The sequence below is a fragment of the Coloeus monedula genome (assembly GCF_965178545.1).
Source record: "Coloeus monedula genome assembly, chromosome: 10".
Taxonomy (NCBI): domain Eukaryota; kingdom Metazoa; phylum Chordata; class Aves; order Passeriformes; family Corvidae; genus Coloeus; species Coloeus monedula.
Genome location: NC_138790.1, coordinates 16,267,521 through 16,286,963, shown reverse-complemented (window position 1 = coordinate 16,286,963; position 19,443 = coordinate 16,267,521). Strand labels below are relative to the sequence as shown.

The window sequence follows — 19,443 nt, the reverse complement described above, 5'->3', positions numbered from 1 at the left end:
TAATTTAAGCCAGCTCCCATTCAGTCATGCTTTTCCTTTTAGTTTCACTGGTTAGTGCAGCAAGGCAGCAGAGCACTGTAGAGTTAAATGAGGATGTATTCATGTGGTCAGCAAGGAAAACATAGTTTACGTATGATTTTTGTCTCTTAAGCAAGAGAGTATGTTAAAGGACTGCATAATACATGGATGTTTTTTCTCTCAAATGTTAATATTTAACTCTGTTCTGTTAGTTGAAGTTTAGCTACTGTAACTGGATAAAGTTTCAGTGGTTTTTTGTGTTGTTCTGTATTTTTCCTTAGTGTTAAGTTTTTAATCGGTCTGGTATTGTAGCTGGCTGCTTTTTTTCTTTTTTCCCCTCCCCCTGCCCCTCCTGCTCTTTCCTTTCTGTTTCCTGAAAGGAAGCTGCAGTTCATCCAGACAGTCAGGGGTGTGGGGGGAACCTGGGAGATGCTCTGCTTCCTGTTTTATTCATGGCAGCTAAAACCGTGCTGGGGAATCTGGAGCAGAGATCCACCATCCTGAATTCCTCTTGTCATTTGGAGCATGTAACACGTACAGAGTGCTTTTAACACTGCTCTGGGGGTCATTGAGCAGCCAGTCCTGCACCTCAAATGGAAAGCGCTGCACTTCGTCGTTTTACTTTGGAAGGGGCACTGGTGAAAACCCTTTTATAGTTCCCACTGCTGGTTAGTAATCCTTGTACCTTCTCAGCTAGCTGGTATTTTTAGGCTTCTTCAGACCTGTTGCTTCATACTCTCTCTTAGACTTAAGACCTTTGTTAGAAAGTTAAACCTCTTGTCGATTTTCATTTGCCCCTTTAAATAGGGCTTAATACTCTATGTGAGATTTGGTTTTTCCAGAGATGTGGATTTGCAGCAGGTTCTTGAGGTACAAAACTGTCTGGATTGTTCTGAAAGGGAAAGATAGTTGGCTTAGTTTGCATGAGGATGGATGTGCAATAAAAAGCACTTGGCCACAAAAAGTGGCGAAGAACTGCTGGAGCCTTTTCTGTGGCTGGGACATGCTGGGGGTTTGTAGAGTTCAGCTGCATTTTAATCCTTGTTGTTTCAAAAGGCTGATTGGATTACTGCGGCTTTTGGGGTCAGAGCCTGGCTGGGCTGAGCTTGGTGCAAAGGAAAGAACTGCTGTCCTAAAGAGTGCCCAGCCTGAATGGGCAGGGGAGGTGATGGGTTAGGAAACAGGGCACTGGGCACATGTATGGAGCTGTCACAGCACCTGAAACCTCAGCCCAGCGACTCCCCCAGCAGCCACTCATCCTCTGTCATGCATGGTGGTGCCAACCTGTGGAATTCTGGCAGTGGGATGATGGTCTGTGTTGCTCCTTGTGTGCTGTGCTTTGCCTCTGTGTGTGCACACGTGGCCCCATGTGATGGCCGTGCTTCTGGTGGCACGTGGATGTGGCACATCCAGGCTGCACCAGCTGCTTGTGGCTGAGCTTGGTGTTTTGGGAACAGCACGGTGGGACTGGAAATGATGATATTCTGTTCCCCTCGCAGTTTCCTCCCTTTCCTGCTGCTGTTTGTTGGAAGACAAGGATGAGCAGTGCCTGGGTGCCGTAACCCAGCGCTCCGGGCAGGGCTAATCTGCACGTCTGGGAAAGCGCTTTGTGACTCTTAATGTTCATGTGCTGATCCTTCTCTGTGCAACATCTCACCACTGCGAGGATGTGACTTGAGAGCTGGACAGACTGTGAAGAATGAGCTCCCCACGTGCTGCCTGTGCCCCCCTTTGCTGGTGGGTGCTGGCAGAGCTGGGGGAGCTGTGGAGGACGAGGTGATGCCCGTGGCTGGGACTGCAGGCTGCCAGGGCTCTCTGTCTGGTGTTTCTCCAGGACCTGAGCAGATTCAGTGACACTGATGCTATCCAGGATCCACAAAGGATTTTCTCCTGCTCCAGGAACAGAGCCATTAAGGGCTGACCTGTAAATTAATACAGCTGTCTAAATTTTTTTTTTTTTCCCCCTCTCCTCTAGCCTGGCACCTAATAAACACTTCAGCCTGAGAAGCCTTGCATGGCATTGGCTCTCAGGAGTGCTCAGAGAACTCCATGCCTGCCTTTCTTAAGCTTCTCTCAGTCTCTTCTAATGATGTGTTAAACACAAAGGACTTGCTTTAGCTCCCATGTAAGGAGGCTTGGTTCACAGCCCATTCTTCATCTCAGCTGTTGCCCTGATCAATCCAGGGCTGGCACTGCATAGTTGGCAGAGGGGTTACAGCAGCACTGTGATTTGAGTGCTCTGAGGGAGTTCAGTATGCACTAAGGGTTGGGTGTATGTGCCCCACAGCAGGTAAGAGAAGCTGCCCCAGACAGCACAGGACTAGCACATGTGGGCAAGGAAGGGGTGAAGGTTACAAACCTCTGCACATCTTACACTTTGTGTTTCTTTGGGCAAAGGTTTCAGATCCCTTAAGTACTAAACTGTGCCTGAAGTCTGAGGAAAGTGGTGTTATTCTGATGTGCAGGCATAGAACTTAGGGCACTGTGTGGCAGATTTGGGAAAAGTGCAAATCTCTGTATTTCATGTGATGGTTTGTGCTCAGCTCCTGCAGACAGGTGGGTGCTTTGCAGCCTCAGGCAGTGATGCTGTTAAACCCATCTCTCTTATTCTAATAAAGTCATGCTTTTCTGAGCACAAAATATTTCTGCATCAGTTGCTTAAAGGTAGACCAAGAGGCATTGAGTATTTCATAAAGTTGATCTATGTTGCTAGTGTGGGACATGGTCCCAACACGTATCATTAGCTCAAAAATTTCCAGATGGCACCTCGCCTAATTGTATGGCTGCTCTTTCCTGGGATCTGAGTGGAGTGCAGGCTTTTAAGAAATGTCTGTTGTTATTAGCTTTATCATACACGTCCTCCTGTACCAGCTGGTCACACAGCAGGAGTTCTCACTCACAGCCTAATTCTTCAGTCAGCTTTGGGGGGGGACTTTGCTCCTGTGGGTTAGGTATTTGCATTTGGGATGAGATCTCCAAATGAGAACAACTTGTTTTCCTCCAGTGAGCGTGTTGGTTCAAGGACTAACGTGCCCAGAAGGAGGAAACGGGTTGCTCTTGTTGCTTTACTGATGTCCTCGAATAGTTAACTGTGCTTACTGCTTGTCCTGGTGGGGGAGGACAATGTTTTAAAGAAATATCAGGTTTCAGAAGCCTGGCTGCCTGTGGTGGAGAGGAAAAGAATCCTTGTGCTGTGCTCTCTCACACCCCTACTGCAAAAATATCAGAGGGATGAGTTCTGGTGAAGCTGCCTGTTTTTGGCAGCCACTTCACTCCTACAGCCTTGTTCTTCAGGTAGACCCCTCTTCAACTCATTTGCTGTTCCCCTTTCTTCCCTGAAAAATTGTTATCATCCCTTGAAATTAAGAAAAGGACAGGAGGAGGGAATAAATGGATGTTAAGAAGTAGAAAACAATCAATTAAATAGTACATAGCATGTAATTTTGCTTGGAAACTTACCATGAAATTGAGGAACACTTTAACAACTAGTCATTTAAATTGCATTTGAACACTGCTAATGAGTTGTTTGCATAGGAATTTTGGTCATTTCACAGCAGGTTGTTGTCTTTAGTACCCCTTCATTCAGTTTTAAAAAAAAAAAAAGTTTAAAAATTTCTTGATGAGGAAGATGCTGTAGTCACATGCTCCAACTATTGCTAGTAAAAGGTGGTACCATGGAAATTTTGCAAGATTTTAGATTCAGAGCCTGTTAGATTCAGAGCCATTTACAACCTTAGCATCAGCACATGGGAATTTAGTGCTTTTTATCTAAAAAAGCTTGTTATTGCTAAAAGATAGGAAAACAACATTATCACTGTTGCACTCACAAGCATGATAGAGTTGAGGAGGCTGAAGAACCTCTTTCAGACTCTTGGGACTGGGGTTTGCAGCTGTGGGACTGGTCCAGGAGTGAATCCCGTGGCTCAGTCCTTATCACCTTGAACAAATCATAACAATGCTTTGTGATCTGATCCTGGCTTGCTCCATCTTAAGAGGAACAACAGAGAGGTGCTGATTGGCTTTGCCTGTGGGGTATTTGTACTTAAGTTATTAGTCTTGTTTTTCCAGCGTTTAATGCTCTCCTCTGCCACTATTTGCCAACTATTTTCAGCAAAAGGCACTATCAGCCTAATCATGTGCTGCTTCACTGCTGATTGTGCTGGGAGCAGACTCTATAGGAAGGCGAACGCAAGTTCCTTGTTGCCTGTTGCTGAATGAACATCCCGTTTTCAGAGCAGGGTTTTTGCAAATCCGTGGGTATGCTTAGCATATGGAAGGGGGTTCCAGTATCAAAACAAATCTGGCCTCCTGTTTCTGAATGTGTAGGTTGTTTCTTAGAAGATGGAACCTTTAAAATCTGTCCCTGCAAACATGGCTGTTAAATCCTGCTATTTCTAGAGGTGTGAGGCAGCTGTCTGCACTGAGATAAGCTATAAAAGGCAATATTTTCCAAACCCAGCTTTTTTAGCTATACCTGCCAGACAGCTTGGCCAGCAGGAGTTCACCAGGAGTGTCACCACTGCTGCCCTTTTATGCACAGGGTGCTGAGCAATGTAAAAACTTGGGCAAGTCTCCAGGGTCAGCATTAAGCACCAGCTCTTCCATCTCTATGGGGTGAAATGCAGCTATGCAGGAAGGTGCATTCCGTGTGAAGGAATGGGTGCTTGTTGGCTTGGTGTTCTTACATGGTCTCCTGTTGTTTTCTAGATGATTGTTTGACTTTTGTTCCTAATTTTCAGTGTGTTTCTTGTTGCTGATTTGGTGACCATGTCTAATCACAGGGGGTTTGAATGCCCCCGCTGTTATTTGCTTGGAGGCATTCCTGTTTGCTGTGCAGTCTTGAGGGTAGCTGGTGAGTTCAGATGAAACCAGTAAGAAAAACTGTAATTTTTCCCGAGGGTCTGGATGAGGTTTCTCACAGCACACTGGTGTTATCACTTAGGCTTCCTGACACGTGTGCTTCCCGAAGTGCTTTGTTAGTTATCAGCTAATTCTCCGCCGAGATGTGCAAGTGTCAGAAAGCTGCATCAGATAACCTTGTTAAGGCTGTAGGAGAAGGACGTGACTTTTGAGCATGTTCCCAGTGAAATATTTCTGAAAGCTGGGAGGGCACTGGGGATGGATGTGTTGAAGTGACTGGAGTGACGTCCTCATGTAGGTGAGGAATGCAGGGAGCCAGAGAGCAGAAACCCCAGACAACTTAGGTTCTCATGATGCTAAAAGCTGGTTTGTTATTTCAACTCAGTGAACTCTCTAGCAAATACTTTTGCCCTCTTATTTTAATTGAATGAGCATTTTATCACCTTCATTCCTGGGAAGTGCTTCACGTGTTATGCAAATCCGCCATCGCGAATGGGCGTGGTTGCCAAACAGCCAGCCCAGTTCCATGCATGGGCTCTGACATGGGAGGAAGGTTTTGCTTTCCCTGTTTTGATGTTTTTATTCACTGAAGCCCAGGCTGCCTCTTAGTCACCTCTGGATGCCCTGTGTGTTGTGGGTAATCTTTCCTTTGTAATTTCTTTTTCCTTACCCCAGCTTTCCATTTTAACAACCTATGCACCTCTTTCCCAGCATCCTTCCAAAGGCAGATACACACTCAGCTGGTGGAATTGGATGTAGATTTGGTAATTGCTCCCTGAGCAAATAGCCATGTGTGTCTGCTTGTCCAAAAACCTACTGAAGACTGGCTGGAAATGAGACATGTGGGGCTTGAAATAATCCCAGTGAGTTATTTCTGGCTGTGGTCTCTCCCTGTGGTGCTCCCACAAGCTTCTCTACATCTCAGGGTTTGAGCTGAGGTTGAACTGGGCTTGTAAAGGCCCTTTGTTTCCCCACCTCCCTGTCTCAACTTTTTTTGAAAAATGCTCATAAATTCAAGTGATAACCTTGTAACAGAGATAAGGAAGAAAAAGTCTTACAGGTAGATTAGTTTGCAGTGGAGGGAAGGCAAACACCACTGAGCTACCCTGAAATGCTGAGATGGCTTATTTATCTTTTACTCACCCGGTAAATGTATCCTGTGCTTTACAAGTGGGGAAGATGAAAATCCTTGTCCTAAAGATTCTGCAGAGCAAGGCAGACAAATGTGCACTTGAGGTCTGTGGAAGGGTTAGCACAGGTAATTGCTGGAGATCAAACTCCAGATAAAGCAGATTCCTGGAAGAGAAGGGCTTTTGCAGTGGGAGTTGTGGGTGATGAGAAGGATGTTTCAAGTGCTGGTGGAGTGGATAGAGAGAGGAAGGTAGATGGGTATGGAGGGAGGTGAGAAGACCTGAAAGGAAAGAATGTTGAAGGGGAGGGTAGAAAGTGAGAAAAGGAGTAGGAGGAAAAAAAGAGCAGCGAGTCTGCTGTGGGAGGGGATGGTGTAGATGAGAGTCAAGATGACCTTAATGTTTCTTCGTTGTGTGTTAAAAGCTATGCCATAACTCAGCTACTGCAATTAGTCATCTCCCAGGATATGAAGTACCAGTTTCTTCTCTGAATGGAGTGTACTGGTCCTGGCTGGAGTCCAGTGCTGGAAGATCTCTTTGCCAGGCTTGAATGCCCCATGTGGTGGGGTGCTGGGTGGTCACATCCTGTCTGTGTCCCACTGCTGAACATTAATAGGCAAGTGCATGAGCAGCTTGTCATCTTCTGCTTTATACCCTCAGAATGAGTTAGTCCTCTCGAGACTCAGCAAATCAGAGATTTGTGTGTGTGCATATGTAGAGATGTACCTCCAGCTTGCTTATCTTTTTCTGGGGCTTGTGTCTGATCCCCATCTATTTTTTGTCTTTTTTTACTGCTGAGCCTTTTCAGATCTTCCTTCTGACTCCTCATTTCCTCTACAAAGTAGTCCCCCATCCTTCTAGTTCTTTCCTAATTGCCCATTAGTTAGACACAATTCTTCTGTAGCCAGTATAAGGCATAGGAACATGTAGGACATCTCTGGAGCTCAGTCCATCTACTGTCATGGCATGCTGTTCCAGCAGGAGAGAAACCCGAGTTCAGAACATCTGAAATTGCCCATTATCTCTGCTCATTTCTTGCAGTCCATAATTTGGGGGTGGGGAAGTGAGGGGAGGAGGAGGCGAGTCGCTCTAAACATGACTCATCCCACAATCGATTGATACAAAATGTTCCATTACATTTTCATTGCCAAAAATGACTCCCCTCTCCTACCCCCCTTCTGTGAGGTGCTGCAGAGGCTGCTTTGCTGGGCGTAGTGGTGGTGGCATGGCCAGCCCAGCCAAAGGGTGTCTGAGTTTTGGTTCAGACCTTACTTTCTGGGTGGGCTGAGGCTGAGCACAGTGGAGGTGACCTGATTTCAGAGGGGAAAGAGATTCCTGGCTGCTCTCAGGAGATTTTGTGTTGCTCGAGGCATGGAGCAGACCTGTTTGACAAGAGGAGTCACTCCCAGCCTTCCGCTTGGGGTGGGAGGCCAACAGATGTTCGAGACGTAAGGCAATATGAAGGGACATAATAGAAAGTATTATGGGCTATCAGCAAGCAGCCCCTCTGGGCCAGTGCCACCAATTGCTCCCTCGGGCTGGAGAGCCTTTTACTGGTATGCCCGTGCTGAAGTCTGCTGTGTGCAGTGAAGGGGTGGAGGTGGAGCTGCTGGGTGTTCTCATGCCTCCAGGTGTGTTTAGGGCAATGATTTTACTGCCTGTTTACTGACCAGGAAGGGCCAAAGCTTTTTTGCCCAAAGCTGCACAGATGCTGCCAGGTGTATATAACACTTACTGCACATGTAAGTACATATACGGTAAGGCAAAGAATTAATCCAAGTTTCCTGATTCCATTTGTCCTGTCCTTCTTCCTGGCATCTTCATGAGCAGCTTTACGGGCAGCCCTACTGTAGCAGTTGGCCATGATTGTGTTTGGGCACAGAGGCTCTCTCCCACTCTTGCCTGGCATGGGATGGGAAGTATCACTGGGCTGACCTCAGCGGCCTCTTCAAAAGGCTACAGAGTATTTGCAGTTATTTCACATCTTCCACCCGCCACAATCAAGGCCTTGATCTGCAGGTAAACTTGCAACAGTGCTTTAATAAACAAACCCCACTGCTAACAGGTAGGGTTTTGTTGGGGGAGTTTCAGCCTGTGAAGGGAGCAGGCTGAGTTCATGAGCATGCACTCCTGATAATGTTATCTGTGGGTACAAATGGCACCAATGGCATCTTCTGCTCCATCCTGCGCTGGGAGAAGGTCCTGCCAGGAGCTGGGCTGCATGGGGTTCTGCATCGTGGTGTGCTGTGATGGCAGGGGCAGGACCCAGGACATTCAGCAGTTCCTGGTGAGATGTGTGGGTAGCTGCTGCTCTGCTTTGGAGCTGCTGTCACTGCAGCAGAATGTTACAGGATCCAGGGCACACACAAATGTGTTTACAGAGCAAACAAAGGCGGGAGAGAAAAAAGGAAAAGCCTCAAAGTGGCTTTGGGTGTTTTTTAAGTGGTAAAGCTGAGAAATTCCTGAGCATATGCAATTAATGTCTGTTTAAATAGAAACTTCTTTAATAGCTGAAATATCAGCTCCTAGGAAGAGCTTTCCTGGTGGGTCTTTTTCATCTCCAGCCGCCTGCCTTGCCAGGGTGTGCAGGGGGATGTCTCCAAAGGAGCTGGGCTCCATGTTTTCGGTTGGGCTCGTTAGGTGTTTGCGAAGGGCGATGCCTCCCTTCTTTCCTGGCTTGCTTCCACTTCTCTGACTGTGTGGAGGTAAAAGTGGTAAATTCTTGTGAAAACTCACCCATGTGGGTCACAAGGGTCCCGTGCCTGGTGTCGTTTGTTTTTGTGAGATGTTGTTATTTACTTGGATCCCGGAGGAATACGATGCAGAATGAGCTAAGGGGCTTCTCTCCTGTTGGAGCTGTGTGTGCTTTGTCTGCGAGCAGGCTGCTCTCTGAGCAGCAACTCTGGTGAAAGCTTGTGAAGTTCTCAGAGTAAAACCACTGGGGAATGGAGTATGGTGTGGAGGCAGGAGAGGGTGGTAGCAGTCTTTGTAGGCTTGACCTGCCCATTAAAACTTCACAGGGTCTTACTGGCTGTACGGATGTCAAAGCAGCAGCCTGCTGTGGACATTATGCTGTTTGTGTGTATTTCACTTGATTTAAAAAAAAAAAAAAGCCATGAGGATGTTTTGAACAGTCTTGCTGAGCACCACTGTCGCCCTTCTCATTAGCTACAGCAGTGACCTGGGGCTTTCTTCTTGTGCTGGAGCTTGCAAAGGTATGCTTTTTCCCTTTTTTCTTTTTATCTTTTCCTTTTAAAACCACCATTGAAGTGCCTCTCTCGTGCTTCAGCAGCAGTTGCTTCAGCTTGTGCTGTTGTCCATGTGCTCGTTGGAGGCTCCTTTGTTACTTTGACAGGTAGCTAGCCTTGAGGAGTGGTCTGCAGGACCTGCTTCAGTGGGGCCACACCACACCTGAGCTCAGTAATACAAGGGGCCAGATCCACTGCAGATGTGGATGGCAAAGTGTGGCACCTCACAGCCTGTTTTTTCAAGGCTGTTATTCTCTGAGCACAAAGAAACCATGTCGAACTCCTTGCAGTTTATAAGGCTTTGAAAGCCTGACATGGACGCGATGTTCCTCCCTGAGCTGTAGCTGCTGGATTTCTTGGTGCAGTTCATTTGTTGCTTCTGAGTGCTGGAAACAATGTAGAGCAAACTCTGAAATGTTTGAACAAGCCCGGCTCCCCTTGTAATGTCTCTTTTTCCCTAGAAAAACAGGCGGAGATGTTTATCCCTCTCTCCCACTTTCCTTCCTACCCCCAGCCTTGACACCATTGTCCCACTGTTGTGGATCACTTGTGTCATGCACCAGTGTAGCATTTGTCCCTCGAGAACACACCAGTCACTGCTGATTTGTCTCAAATCATTGTCCTTGCAGTCTTGAATACCCACATTAAGCAGGTGGAGCTGATACAATCACTTCCAACGCAGCTGACAGCAGCTGGGTCAGTCTTTCTCACTGTTTCCTGCCAGAGGAGAAAATAAAGCACACGTGAAGGCAAAATATGCGAGTTTTCCCCTTTGTCTCCCTTCCCCGGCACCCAAGTCATGCTTTCCGCAACAACAAAGAAGTCTCAGCCAATCTGTTTCACAGAAGAGGCTGAATTTCTTAGTCAACGTTTCCATGTCTGACAAAGTTTAAAAAACTAAAAAAAAAAAAAGAAAAGGCAGAAAGGGCAGAGAGGCTGCATGTGGTCTGGCAGGCAGCCAGGCAAGGAGTGCTCTTTGGGGTTATTATTAGGCAGATAACTGTATCAAGAGCTTAAACATCACCCTGGGTCTGACGGCTGCAGTGCTCTCTGTGAAATGCTGATGCACATTTCATACTCATGAGAGAATGTATTGTAGGACCTGAAGCCACTTTGTAAAACTATTTTTTTTCCTTTTCCCCTGCAGTAACTAGGGTGCCCACAGAGCTCCTGGGAAGTGATTACAGGTGCTCCATGGGGACCTGTTGCTAGTTTGGAGCTTGCAAATTCTTTTCCCACTAGCACCTCTGTATTCCTGCCTGTGATAGGAACCATGCCTAGAGTTTGTGCGTGTCAGAGGTGTCCCTGAGTGAACTGGACTGCCTTGAAGATTTTCTAACCCCTTCTCAGGACCTGTCACAGCACAGAGGAAGTTTTGGGGCCCATGGGTTCTGGTTTGGAAGGTGTGTGTACAGAGGGGTGCTCAGAGGTGTGGGGACACCCTGTCACCTGCACTGCCCTATAGAAGAGAAGACACGTGGGAAGTGGAGGGATAGGCTTCTGATGATGAGAATTGAGATGCAGCACTTAACACACTTGAGGAGCAGAAGCCGATGGAGACCTGCACGGGGTGGGATGACACGGGCAGAGCTGCTGGATAGGAAGTTTCTTCTCATGTACCGAAGACCAGCAGAAGAATGTCTGTTTGTAATGCTGCTAGATACCATGGATCTGTCTGTGTTCCCATCTATAGACAGTATGTGCAAGGCTATATATAAACGCTGTGATGGCTGGTATTTTGGCTGATGCACTCACAGTTTTGTGCCACGTTGAGAGATTTAAAAATATCTCCCTGTTCCAGGAGCATCTATACCATGGCCGATGTCATCTGGCATGGGGAGTGGCTTCTGTAAAGAGAGCTCAGCATTATTACTATGAGCCTTAGTAGTCTATTAGAATATTTATTGCTTCACTGCCACCACAAGACATGCGAGGTGTGTTATTTCTGCCTGTCAGTTTTTTCACACATACAGGCAGGCAGCATCTGTCACTGCTCACTGCGAGTCACTAGCTTTCATTCTCAATGAACTTTCTTTCCAGCTGGAAGGAAGGCAAAATAAAGGCATCAGAACTACATGGAGCTGATGAGAAAGGGTTCATCAACATTTGTTTACCTTGGAGTTGTGCCTCTGAGGACTGTCTTGAATTTGGGTCCGTGTTGGGCAAAACACAGTCACCTCATGCTTGCTGTTGTTTGATTTCAAGGAGAGTCTGTCGACCTGTTGTGTCAGGCCCTGCGGAAACCTGGTATGAGTCAGAGGTGTCTCTGTTGCACGAGACAAAGAGTAGGATAGGAAACAAGTGAGAAATTACATGCTCAGGACTTTCTTTTGGGAATAGTTCTCAGGTTTCCCAGGCCTCAATTCATCAGATGAGGACCTGGCAGCACTATCTCATCCCCAGGACCTGTCAGAGTGTGAGCAAGTCCTGTTCTTGTGTGTCCTTGCAGAACTGTGGTGTTTTCATGGTGGTTGTGAAGCATTGGCTGTGCCAGCCACATTGTGGTGGAAGTGCTCAGAGGGTGAATGCTGGCATCCAGGCTCTGCTTGTACACACAGGGGTAATTCTCCCTTGCTCATGCTTGGGACAGGATTTGGGTGGAGTCTTTCAGACTAGAAGAGCTGGAGAACATGTTGAGGTTTGTCCCTCCCTTGTAGAGAGTTTCTGGACCTGTAGAGAAAATAAGGCAGTAAAAACCAAAAAGGAAACAGATGCGAGAAGTCACATCTGAGTCTTGACCTGGGTCTCTTGTTTTGGGTTACCCTGTGAGGTGTCAGTGCTCTGTTCAAAATCTTCCACTGGGAGCTGGCATGGGATGCTAGTCCTGTAACTTGGAGCAGGGGTGCCAAAACTTTCCTTTCTGTGCTGGGTGAAGATGGAGGCTTTGGATGTGGGTTCATTTCCCATGTTCACTAGTGAGGGTGGAAAAATGATCAGTGGAGCAGCAAAGGTGTGGAAAGTGGGGTTAGATGCTTCATGTGAAGATTGGCCAGGTAGGAGGAGTCCCTGTAGGGCTTATTTGTCTGAGCCCATGAGGTCTTCCATGTTCCCTGCCCAGTCTGCCTCTTGTTTAGTAGGGTGTTGTCAACGGCAGCCAGACGTCCCTGTCTGCCGGCTCTTTGCGGAGTTGAGGTGTTATTTGGAGAAGGTTTGCTGCAGAGGCTGGAGGTAGCCTGGAGCTCCATGGGACTGGCCTAGGGAGTCACCATGGTCACAACATTGGTGCCTTGGCAGGTGTTGAACAGCCAGAGGGTTTCTGCTCCCTGGTCAAGGGCAGTCCAGGAGAGGAGTACTGTGGGTTTACACCTGCTAGAGGCACAAGGGTCTCTTGGGTCTGGACCAAGGCAGAGCTTCACATTTTTCTATCGCTTTAATGCTGGACAGAACAATGTCAGAAGCAGAGAGCTGTTTGTAGGGTTTTTCTATAGATCTCCTGTTTCTTGCATCCAACCCACAGTTCTGGCCCAGACCCTCTCCCTCGCGCCACGCCAATGTAAACAAGTGATAATTCAAATGAGAGTAAGTCTGGTACCTCCTTCTAACCTGGTGATGGACTTTGGTGTTTTCCTGACAGAAGAGGAATGGGAGGAACATGTCTTGGGGCTGTCTCCTCCTTGCTGTAGCTGGCGATGGGGCTTACAGAAGTGACACTGGGTTGGTTCAGACCGTGTCCATCCAGCCCAGGGTCCACCTCTGCCCGTGGCCAGCAGCAGACGCCAAGGGAAGGCTATCGGGTTCCCCAGGTGGCCAGCAGAGAATGAGTGACACTGCTCACCACCCTTCGCACTCCGGCATTGCAAAAGCCCCGAGCGTGCCCAGCTGGCAGATGAAACACAAAATGCACAGAAAGCCTCGGGGGTGTGGGCGTGCGTTGGGAGAGCAGAGAGGAGGGGGTGGTAAAACATCTCCGGTGTCGCCTCACCGAGTGCCAGGAAGTGGCCCAGCGCTGGGGTGAAAGACGAGCCGGGCCCGGGCGCGGAGGGTCGGCAGCGCCGGCGGGGCGGCACATTCTGTACATTCTGCAGCCCCCGGCGCACGGGGCAGCCTTGGGCCGGGCTGCCGGCATCCTGCCCGGCTGGCATGTCGGTATCCTCGCACCCGCCGAGTCTCGCTTTCTGCTCTTTTGTTCCCCTCCCCCTGCCCCACTCTGCCTTTAACTGAGGTGCACTTGTTTATCCGTCGGGCTCTACAGCCTATAAACAGGATATCTCTCTCTGTTTCCTTTCAGCCCAGTAACACTAAACCACTCCGGGTGCAGATAACGCCTTAGGAACCCTCCTCCTGGCTGAATGAGCCTTGTGTTGGTCATGGTCAGCTTAGATGAGACAGCACATGCCTGTATATATATATGCATCTAATAGGGATGTGGTATGAGTTGGCCACGGTGAACAAATTCACGTTGCTGTAAAGGAAATAAGTGCATGTTTTAGGCAGGGTGGCTGAAACAAGACACCGATTTAAACTGGATCCTGAATATCTTTTGTAAAAACATATTATTGTATAAAACCCTAAGCCTGTGAAACCTTTTGGGGGAAAAATTCTGCAGTTTATTTTGTTTAAATGTCGCTTCCGAAAGATTTTCTCACTTTGCTGGAGCCCTGGATACTGAGAGCCTGACAGTGAAACAGAGCACGTGGAAAGGCATTGCATTAACTAGTACTTGTAATGCTGAGTGAAATTTTGAATGGCGGAAACAAAAGCGGAAAAGAAAAATACTAACACACTATGTCAAAAAAATTTCCCATTCAGAAAAGCAGTGTTCAGGCTGTGTAAAAGCAGTGAGGATAAAGGTCATTCTTCTGAAGCACTTTTTGATCTGGGATCTTGCAATCACAAATAATAATCACAAGCAAAATGGAGTTTTGAGATACTCAGTGTCTTAGCTTTAAGGTTCAGGATGTTCAGTGATTTCTATTGATTGTGGCCTTGTTTTAAGTTCTGCTATAAATCAAGTCCTTTACAGCCCCTGCTCCCTTAAATCTGTAATTTCCATTAGTATCTTGTCTTTCATTTGAAATAAGCATAAGGTTCTAGGCCTTGTGGTTGTGTAGCAATGCTTCAGAAAAAGAACTTTCTTTTCTCAAACAGGAAGTAAACTTTAAACACATTAATTTTTATTGTATTGTTTTTTAAGCTGGTTTTATCAACTCTGGGGCTGGACTGATGACTTCTGAACACTTGAAGATGCAAAGCAGGTCTCTAGAAAAGAAGTGAATGATGTCTGGTTTTTTTTTTTTTTTTTTCTTGGATCGACGTGCCCTTACTTTAAGGGAGTTGTCAGTGAGAGCTCATGCTTTTGTAAAAGTTTTAAGTTTCTACCCACCACTTCAACCAGGTTGTCAGATCAACATGTCTCGTTTACAGAGATGTACTCTGGATCTGTTGCTGAGACGTGGTTCAGAATAGCTATTGAGGAACAAGTTGTTCTGCCACAGCTCTTCTGTGAGCGCTTTGTGTGCATGCAGCCTCATTCCAAAATGAACATGCCTTTCTTGACTAAGTTCAGGCTATTTTGGAAGGTGGAGTAAGCTAAAACATGGAGGGGGGGGGGAAATTCTGTTCTTCCAGAAATAAAGTGATTTGCATTGGGCATATTTTCTGTGAGCCTTTTGCGTTCTGAAGTCGCTGCCTACCTGGGCGGGTAGATCCCAAGCCATGTGGCTGGCCCTGAAAGTTTTGCAATTTGTGTTATGGTGGCAGAGTCCTTAGGAGATCAGCTGTTTTCTATAAAAAGCTGGATGATGGTGATTTTAATTGAGGGGTCAGTGTGCTTGGCACATGGTCCTTTTGTGTGAGCAGGCTGGGTGAGCGACGGGGCTTATTTGCACTGGTTGCGTAAGGGTTTGACACAAATGGATTGGGTGACAAAGCTGATGGCACCTGCCATACAGATGCCATTTAAATAAAGATGTCCCCCTGATCGCAAAAGCATTTCCCCATCACAAGGGCTGGCAGTGCTGGGTAATATTTAAGCTGTTTTGCTTAGCTCATGGAAAATAGGGGTGGATTTCAGTGTTGCCTTTCTGGGTGGGCAGTGTGACATTGCCAGCGGTCATGGGCCTCTTGGGCAGTGAGAAACCCTCATGGAGCTCCTGGCCAGGGGAGCAGGTGGTGCTGGAGGGGGGTGGCTGATGCTCGTCTGCAGAACCTGGGCTTGTGTTAATGGCCTGTCCCTGCAGAATGCTGAATTTGGATTTTGCTTTGCCATGGTGCTGTGTAACCCCTCCTGCCTCCCCTTTAGTGTGGCCAACTGCCATTGCTTCTTTGGTGAGGTGTTTGCATCCATCCCATCTGACGTTTCCCAGGAGAAAGTGGAGCCAAATGGTGTGAGATCTGTAACTGGGCTAATTGCCCACTTGTGTGTTGGCATTCAGGTCAGAGAGAATGCTGGATCAGTGGCAAAGCTTCCTCATCCCTCTGCCACACCTGAGTGCTGCAGCAGGGCTTGTTGCTGGTCTCACACAAGCAGTGTGTCACCTCTAGTGTGCTCCCCCTGGTTTTTTTTTTCTCCTTTTAGGAAAGAGGCAGAGCAGGTCTGAAGGGGAAGGGAAGTAATTTCTCTGCAGCATTTAAACATTTTGTTGAAAAATACATTTGAGAAGTGCTGCTGCTGTGTAAGAGTAAGGGCAGTGTTGCATCACACTAGAGGAGAAAGATGAACTGATTGGTTTCCTCACCATTTCTCTCTCCCCCCCCCCCCCCCCCCCCTTGGTAACATTTAAAGTGGAAAAAGTCATCTGGTTTGAAAAATGTCACTTGGTTAAAGAGAAAAAACAACCGACCAAAAACTCAAAGCAAGCATTTACTACCCTGTGTGTGGGTGGGATTGTGGGACCTGCACAAAAACAGTGCTTAGGAGCTGGACTGGCCCAGGAAGGAGTGGAGGGGAGCAGTGTGCTGGGGCTGGATGTGGCACAGTCAGTGGTTCTGTTGTGCAAACCAGGTGGTGCTCCTCCCAAAAGCCAGACGACCTGATTCAGTGCACTGGTTAGTAATATATGAGGAGTAATGATTAATTTGTTGGAAAAAAATGAAAGCTAATGTGAGCAGAAGATTAATTTGGAGTCTGGAAGGAGGGCATTGCTAATCCTTGAATCTTTGAATGGTTTGGGTGGAAAGGGACTTTAGAAATCATCCAGTTCCAACCTCCCTGCCATGGACAGGAATGCCTTCCACTAGACCAGGCTCCTCAGAGTCCCACCCAACCTGGCCTTGGACACTTCCAGGGGGGATGGAAGCCTGTCAGAGCACTTCTAACCATCTCTATTGGAGCAGAGGTGGTTGCTGTGCAGAGTTCAAAATTATTGCCTGGGTGGAAAATGGGAAATGTTTTTGCATGGGGGGAGAAAATGTAGAAAGAACCCCTGCCTCCCATAAAACCCACAGGCCTTTCCAGGATCTGAACTTTCAAGCTTTCTAGTACCTTTTTGATGTATGAAGAATAGTACAACACAAAGCTCCCTCCACTCCAAAACACTGAAATGTTGACTAAAAATTATCATGCACAAGCATTGTTACTTGGTGGTGGGAGATAAATGGAATTCTCCCTGAGAATAAATCTATGGTAGACCTCCAGGTGCTGCCTGGAGCTCAGATTCTCTCTGCTGCTCGGTGGCACTGTGTGGGTTTGCTGGGAAGATGTACAGTAAGTTTCTTGAGGATTTTTTTTAATCCTGGTGGGTGCTGTGTAATATGTATTTTAATGTAATTCTTGTGGTCAGTTGTGCCAGTTATCTGTGCTTTCTGTATTTTGGGAACCTAACAGTGTTCAGCCTTCCTTTGTGGTTTTTATCCTCCTTTTCCTCTCAGTTGCATAACTGGGTCATTCTGTCAAGAATGACCCTGGCTTCAAGCTCTTTACACTTTCCTGCTGACTTAAGGCATCCCTTTCTCTTCCCTCCCTGATTTCCTTGTTGCCTGCACCCTGCAGATGTGCTCCTGAGATGTTGGGTGTGGGTTACAAGTTCCTGAGAAAATCTGTGGGTAAATAATTAATGTGTTGTAACACTGAGTCCCCCTCTCCCTTCCCTGGGCTGAACTGGTGACAGGATTCCCTGCTTTGAGCTTCAGAGCAAACTTGCATTGGCAAGTAGCAGCTCCCAGACCTCCATGGTGGGATGTGCCTTGTGGGCTCACCTTTCGTACCTGCCTCCTCCTGACCTGAGCAGGGTGAGTGCTGAAAAGAGAAACAGCACTCCGAAAAGTCTTCCATAACCAGCCTGGACTGGAACAGAACCTTACTCTGGGTGAACAGCTCTTCCTCCGGCAGGAGGCACACCTGAAAGTCATTCTGGCTGCTGTAAAGCATGAGTTTCATAAGCTGGACCTGAGGATGGGAAGGAAGGGACAACAAGTGGGGTTTAAAAGCTTGGTAGGAGTAATGGCCTGTAAAGAGGTGGCTCAGGTTTTGAGGTGGGTGTCACTGAACAGTTCACTGCAAGCTCTTAGCATGAAGTGGTGACAAAATCCTCCTCCTGGGTGTTGTACAGCAGTTGCTCAGCCTCAGTTGGGCACTTCCTCTGGCAGTGATGGCTGCAGAAACACATGCTGCTGGTGAGACTGAGAGGAAGAAAATGGGAAATACCCGAAGTGGCTGCAAAGAAAAAGAGCCCAAAGAGTCCTTTGATCTCAAGCTTTTGTGGATTTCTCTTTATTTGGCTTGTTCATGCTCCTTGGAGGATTTCTGGAGGAGCTCCAGAATTCAGTCTTGATGAAAGCCACCTTCAAACTTCCAGGCAACATCCCCAGTTGGGCTGAGTGTATGTGGGGAGAGCTCTGGCCGTGGGGCAGGCACTGCTGTTTCTCTGACTGACTGCTTGGACCAGTTCCTAAAGTGAAGTACCAAAAACAAGGCCAGCCAGATGAAGTGTTTCCCCTACCCGGTGGTATTTGTTGTGATGTAAAGCTGGAATGGTTCCTAGAAAGCATTAAAACACAAATAATGTTAACCAGGACTGAGAGAGAACAGCCAGTCACTCGGAAATGAGAAATATGTTACGGTGCGAATGGGTCAGTAGGAATGAGGCCGTCTGGTTTTTACTACTAAATCTGCTACTCAATCCCTCGAGAGCCTCAGTGAAGCCTGGTCCAGCAGGAAAGGGCATGAGCAGGGTGCTTATCTGCACCAGTTGGGACTGGGAGGCTTCAGTTGTAGGTGTTGCTGCTGAACTGGAGCATACTAAGCAAGGCTGGCCCTGCCTGAAGGTTGTGATATCCTGGGCTGGACAGTTGATCCCTCTGACTCAGCATATTTGCCTCTCAGCTGGGACTGATCCAGCCCACCCACCCCAGTAAGGCTTAAAAAGAGCATTTCTTTGTAAGGCATTTGGGTATCCTGGGAGGTTTCATGGTAACCACATGCAGAGTGCTGTCCATCAAATACTCAACTGTTTCTTGAGATATTTGCCTGGATGATAACATCTCTTCCCTTTCCCTCCAATAAAACATGCCTGATAACTCACATGAGTGCTTGTAAGGCCAAAGGGACAGTCAGCCCTTTTAATCTGTGCTGTCATGAAATAAATAACCCACTGAGCTAATTGCCTCGAGCTTGTCCTAATCTCACCTCACCCCCATCTTTGTTCACATGCGCAAATGCACTGTCAGCAGTATGTAACATGCTTCCCTTGCAGCTTAAACAATAAATCCTATAAGACCAAAGCTTTGGAGATGGAAATTGCATCCTGTTGGTGGTCTTGGGCATGTGATTCAGGTGACTGAAGGTCAGCTTGAAAGGACAGCACTGACTTCAAAGAAATGTATTCCTTTCTATTGAAATTTCACACTATAATTTGGGGAAAAACATTTTTGGAGTTGTGCTTCATGCTAAATAGATGTATGCAATCATGTTTGTGTTTTAAAGTGTTGGATTTCTACCATGGTTTCTGCAAGACTTTCTCACAGCAACCATGGGAGAAAAAACTACTGAAAACCACTGGGGTTTTAAAAATATTTTTTTGACATACTGAAAAGGTTGGCAAGGGACTCGACATGAGTGTAGATACTGAAACTACCTGTGTTTTTCTCAAGTCTTACCCTTTGTTGATACTCAAATAAGCTTGATGGTAGAAAGAGTTTATTGCTTTGAAGTGAGAAGTTGCAGCATCCTGCAACTCCTCTCCTTCTGTCTCTTTGTCACTCCTGTTTTTATTTGATCTGTTGTCACCTTTGGAAGAAGATGATGTGTT

General features: G+C 47.1%; 1 protein-coding gene across 8 annotated transcripts in view; it reads left to right on the top strand.

The window, feature by feature from the left end:
- Positions 1-19,443, top strand: part of LPP (LIM domain containing preferred translocation partner in lipoma) — a 323,633-nt gene that overhangs the window by 26,129 nt on the left and 278,061 nt on the right. For 2 of the 8 annotated variants that reach the window (XR_014226710.1, XR_014226711.1), the window contains exon 4: positions 1,518-2,566. The exons of the other annotated variants lie outside the window; for them this stretch is intronic. The gene's annotated coding sequence lies outside the window, so the exon portion shown is untranslated. Of the gene's footprint in view, positions 1-1,517; positions 2,567-19,443 lie in introns of those variants that run through there. 8 annotated transcript variants of the gene reach the window in all.